At 45.7% G+C, this 6,000-nt stretch overlaps 1 protein-coding gene across 5 annotated transcripts in view; it reads right to left on the reverse strand.

Moving 5' to 3' along the window:
* Positions 1-6,000, reverse strand: part of LOC109475823 (homeobox protein HOX3) — a 39,263-nt gene that overhangs the window by 17,604 nt on the left and 15,659 nt on the right. The window contains exon 1 of one of the 5 annotated variants that reach the window (XM_019776606.1): positions 3,475-3,724. The exons of the other annotated variants lie outside the window; for them this stretch is intronic. The gene's annotated coding sequence lies outside the window, so the exon portion shown is untranslated. Of the gene's footprint in view, positions 1-3,474; positions 3,725-6,000 lie in introns of those variants that run through there. 5 annotated transcript variants of the gene reach the window in all.

Raw genomic sequence — 6,000 nt, forward strand, 5'->3', positions numbered from 1 at the left:
AACCGTATATCATGAACAAAACGGTAACAATTAATCTACGCACATAAAATAAATAGCAAATTCTGGCGAAGGGTGTAGATTTATGAGGAGAAATTACGGATATTATCGAAACAATCCATCAAATATTCCTACTAACGCGATGGTGGGAACAAAAATCAAAATAAAGCGATTCCTAAACACAAAACCCTTCAAATAACACCCTTAAAATTGTAGACAAATAATAGATATTAGGTGTATGGAAATATTTCCTATATCTTAGAAAAGAAAGACGTAGTTTTGTATAAATTACTGGTTGTCAAAGCCTTTGAAAGCGTTAGGGTGAGAAAGAGGTCAGACTAGACTGTGGAAATAGACAAGGTTTTCTATCAATTTCCCAACGATTTCAGCGCCACAAATGAGGTTTTTGTGTCAGATTATACTCCTAGGAAATGGGTTGGAATAAGTGTTTTGAAAATTGACACTTTTGGGTATAGAAACGTGGGGAATTGTGTGATACAACCGGCCCAGATGACACGAATTTTGCCTGTATTGTGTGAGTCGGTCTCCCGCTGTCTTTTACACGGCCTTCCAAACACCATGCACCATTTCCAACAAACGAACCAGCTCCAAAATAACACATAAAACCCATAAAAAATAATACACTTGCTTCGGATGAATATGTAGACTTTTTCTGCTACCCTATTCCGCGTTATTCCGTATTCCTGACATAGTTCACCCATATTTACAAGCCCCGAATGAATAAATCCTACATATTGTATAGGCTTCACCCCAGGCTTTTCTGTTCTTAGCTATGATAACATCTTCTCCTTTTTTCTCCCTAATTTTCAGCGTCAAACAAACGGGGAAGAGATTGTATTGTAAGCTGGGGATATCCGTAATATTAATCCGGATTTAATGAAAAAATATCGTAAGTAGTTTTCAGCATCGAGCTCGGCAGAAACGCGGGGAGATAATGAGATCTGTAGGCCCGGGGTCCGTAGATTGCTACAGGGCTGCTTGTCAGAAAGCGAGCTTCACAAAACCACACCGTACCCCGAGAAATATAGATCAGATCCCCGGTGATTTCAACGTACGCGACATATCTAATATCGTCAGAATATTCCATCATCAAATAGCTGAGATACACATCTGTATCGCTGAAGGCTGGTAGAACAATCCAAGCGATGGAAAACAAAAAGACGTGCTCTGCCTCTCCATGCCCGCAAAGCCTAAGTAATATTTTCATATCTCCGCCCGAGAACTAGCCGTCAAACGCCGTCTGCTTTATTTATTTTTCATGTAGCTCGGAGCAAGATAGATCTAGCAGTACATCACGTAAAGACAGGTATTGCTTCATCCTTTTAGTTTGACAGAAAATTTGCCCCTTCTGAGGCAGCCAGGCCGAGCGAACAAAAGAATAGAAGGTCAGCCGCGTGAAATAGAAATTTGGCAATGGATGAATCGCTAACTTCACGTTTCTTTGTACTCAGGCTTTAGAGTAGCGACCGTGGAAACTAACAGACGGAAAGACTGCTACCCAGCTCTTCTAGTCAAAGAAATTTCGTTGACAGCCAACTTGCGGCCGGTGCAGGGACCGGTAGCGATAAGTACGCCGAGCTAAATTGACTTTCTGTCAAATGATCTCTCGTCTGAAGGGAACACTGAAGGGCTCGCGACCCCTTTTTAAAAAGATACACCGCTAAACCTGTTCACTGCGGGGTCATTATGGATGCAAAGTCTCCCCTCCAACAGTCGCCGTAAATTTCATAGCGCTGCAAGTGCAACGTCTCACCGTGATATCATTATGGCGGGGTATTGTTCATGAATTAAGATAATCCAATCAAACGCTCTTCGCGCTTTAGAATGACGGAAAATGGCGTAGAAAGCAGGGTCACCGTTCCCTTTACATACAAGGCCAAGGATTCCAACAGAAGGTCATTTCCAAAGCCTAGCTTGGTTCCAAACAGGGAGCGAGTTCACGGAAAAGTTAGCGCAGAGACGTCCTTGGTGTAAAATTGAATTTGCGATAATACGTCTAGTTTTAACTCTTGATATACTTTGAGAACGGGATATACCGTCTAATGGATTCCAGAAAGCCTTCCGAGCTTCGGAGACCTGGATAAGACCGTAGCTAGCAGTTTGGGTGCATCTGAACTTGTACGAGGGGACTCTCTTTGGAAATAAGGATGAGGAACTTCCTAAACACAACAGAAGAGTGTCTTCAATCATTTTTGATCTGTTGGCTGACAAAGAAGCGTTTGGGACAAGATACAAACTTCGGTCCCCAAACGACAACTTTAAACTTCAACTTCACGACACAAACTTTAGAAACCAAATAACCACAATAGTTTTCTAGTAACCGGTAGAACAGTGTTTCTTAATTATTATTTTGCACAATTTAATAAAATGTATAAAATGTTTTAATATAATAAGAGAGGATAAAATCTGTCGCTTTAAAATTATACAACACACAATATAAACGTAGCAGGAGTTGAAAGCACACAAATTAGTTAAGCAGCGAGGAATATTAGAACAGAAGTGATAGACAGGGGAGTTTCGTGAGGTGAATTTGTTACCATGTGAAGAAGGCGGTTCAAAGCAGTGAAGACACTTAAATTCCGTTCCAGGCGTCTAATATGTTGTGTTATAAGGTTTGGGATTATGGAAGGGTCATGCGGGCTCCAAGGCAATAAATAATTGAAGACATGTTAGCGGCTACATCGCCAAATTTTCCAACCCCGGCAACTCAACTCCCTCGGTACATCTCCCTTGACTTCCTGTATAACGAACTCGCTTTCATAAACCAAGAACAATCTAAAAAAACCCTCCTAACTCAATTGTAATGAAATCCGTCGGAAAATATTAGCTGGAGGCGAGGGTCGGGCGGGAAAACGTGCGATATTTGCGGAGAAAATTAGTCCGTATTGGTTGTCAGAACTGACGAAAGGTTTAGGAGATAATCAACGCGTTAGAGCGCTTCACAGGCGACTGGCTACCACAAACGAAAACTACGTCTCTGTCAATTCCACTTCAGACGTTATGTATATTTCAGAAGGGCCCAAGTTCGGAGCGGAGCCGGGGCGGGGAATCGACGTTTCACGGCGAGTTCGTGACGGATGAAAACAGCTATCAAACTCTGTTGACTCCACCGGCCCGACAACAAACGACTGCCGGGCGACTCCGACACTCCGCTCGGGGCGACCTCGCCACAACATCGTTGAACTCTGAACTTTTTAGGAGATAGTCGGGGAAGCATGGGGGTGATTTGATATATTGCTAGTTGGAGTGTGGCGAAACAATTGAAGGGTATGATAAATGTGAGGTGCAATAACTTGGGTCAGATCCTTGCACGCGTGCAGCGAAACTTAGCGCAAGGTGTCAGCTCGGCACTCTCTCAGCATCTAGTGTTTCCGACACAAGCACATTTATCTTCCGACCCGTCAAGGCCTTCAACCAACCGCCGGCCCGCGCTCTTATCTAGTGCAACCCACTCACCTTTTTTTTGCCCGCCGCGCGACCAACATTGGCGATCAAACGGCCTGGTAGTTTCAGCAGCTTTTTTTTCCTTTGTTGTAGTGGGCAGTGGGGCTCTCTCTCAGTGTCACAGCCGGCTAGAGAGCCCTAATTACTAACCCCTGTCATCCAATACAGACCGGGTCAGAAGAATTCACGTGTCACGTGAGCGGACTAAATTAAATGGACGCAACTTTGTTGACTTGTTGTTGTTTTTGTTTATGATGTAAGAGGAGGGGGGGTCGTTAGAAGTAGGCTGCGGGGGATGGTTGACACGAGATTAATGTCCTGACCTCACCCCATACATCTAACCTTGAATTCGGACACAGGCGGAGTGATTGACACTTCGGACGGAAAGACGAAGAGCATCAGTGTATGAATAACCTTTGACCAGAGCTGACGAGCCGCACTCTTCCCTCTCAGCCTATCAAACATGTCAATTCTGACACCACTTTAAAGATTTCCGTTTCCCTAAACACATTTCTGTGTAAAATAGCCGTACAATACGAGAGTGACACTCCCATATCGTGTGGGATGAAAAATTACAAAGGCCGCGGTCGCTACTTAACCTTATCATTAAAACATTCACCTCTCTCAATTTGCCATAAAAAGGGAAGGTGGGTCATTCATCAGTCTGTGACACACGGAAGTTCTGGGTGGCGGGAAAACTTTGCCAGCTTCATAATTAATCCATCAAAGGCATTATGGGCCCTAACAAGTTTTCCATTTACATGCCTTATCTATATTTGGGGGCTTTAAAACGGGGTGGCGGGTCTTAATTGGGAAAGGTTGAAGCGCAGTGAACGTAATAGAAAAATCCTCTGATGCGAGTGAAACGAAATTGGTAGGTGCAGTAGAGTGTTACCGCGCCCTGCCTGCCAAGCGTACCGCCTGGGTTACGGGAGTTGCACGCTAAGGTACAACAGACTCTAGCAGCAACGAAAAATCATTCTGAAACACCAAACGGCCCGTAAAGAAGTCGGCAGCCGGTCTGAGACGCGCAGAGAATGAAAGTAGCGTCTTCTCCGCTCAACTTTCAGGTCAAAAAAAAGTCGTAAGTCTTGCCGAAGTTTTCTTGGGCACCGGGCCAAGAAGTTCTGGCGAAAGGTCAGAGTGAAGTGTTGGGTTAGCGGCTGTAGAAAATTTTATGTCGCTCTCAAGAGGGTTTTCAAACAAGCGATATCGTAAGTCAGGAGAGTGCTAGGAGAGGAGACAGTCCTCGGGTCTGTAATACCGAAGGGCAGGTAAAAGTGGTCGCGCTTTGCTGCGTTCTGAGCCCCCTTTCCTCCGGAGATATTGGCGCTCCGACATTGAGAATGCATGTTGGCCTTATTACTAGACTTGCCAAACTCCCCGCGCGCCGCAATCGCAACCTATTTCCGCGGCAATCGTGGCAATTATACGCAAGCCCGGGCAATTTCTCCCGCCTAAGTCTGGTCAGCGAGGAAATTAACAGTGCCAGATATATTAGTATGTCTAGTCCGTACCCACTCCGACCTGGGAAAACCAACAGGCTACCCCCGTGCCCTCACCTCTCGCACCCAGGTTAACCTCTCTAGATTGCGAAGCTGACACGGATACATTTCACAATAATTAGTTGTCCAAAGCACCTGCGAGCAGGCAGAAATGAGGAAAAATGAGATAATTTATCACATTTTTAATTTGACCGCGGCCGGGGGATATTATCAGTGGTCGGAGTTGGAATTCCCTTGTTTAATTTTGGAGTCGGGTTGAGAAAACGTCCCCTGGGTCCCGGACGGTGGTGGGGAGAGTTGTACGGGCGGGGAGGACTACCTCTACCGAGAGTGTCGCCAAGCGCAGCTCGCTGACGGGGCCGGTACGGCGGCGGCAACAAATGAGATTGATGGGGCGCTATGTGGCACTCACGTGCGGTGACATGCTAGGCGGGCGCCGGCCGTATTTTTCTGCTCGCCTAAATAACAATAGCCTCACAACAATGCGGCAAAACGATAGAAATGTTAATACGCCCCCGGAGAAAGAGTTCAGAGCAGAAAGCACTCACAAAAACTTCCCTAAAATTCCCTTTTCTTGGCAGGGATTTAAAACTCAGATTCCAATAACACCTCGACTCGGATCACCGGGTCACGACGCCGCTACGAATATGAAGATTTTAAAAATTAATGTGGAAATTTCGATGGATGACTGGTTTAAATACGGGTAAACTTTAGGTGACCTTTCCGCTAGAAGGAATATGCTTGCCCTCTCTGGCAAAAGGTCGCGTCGCAGAAGTGTCATCCAGGGGACACTTCACGAGGCAAGCCCAGCGGGCAGGAGGGTTTCTGTGCACCGGAGCAGAAGATATACAATCCGAGAGTCGTTCAACTAGAGCTATATTCGTTCACCCTCCTCACCCCGACAGAAAACGCGCGCATTTTCGTTCCAAAGGCCCCACGACCCGAACAGAAGGATGGAAATGTAGTGAATTTAAATTGCCATTTCTCATGATCACAGCGCACGGCGCGGGGCTTTACTTTGAAAGGCCAGGGG

This window comes from Branchiostoma belcheri, unplaced genomic scaffold, assembly GCF_001625305.1.
Source record: "Branchiostoma belcheri isolate BF01 breed outbred unplaced genomic scaffold, Haploidv18h27 scaffold35, whole genome shotgun sequence".
NCBI classification, from domain to species: domain Eukaryota; kingdom Metazoa; phylum Chordata; class Leptocardii; order Amphioxiformes; family Branchiostomatidae; genus Branchiostoma; species Branchiostoma belcheri.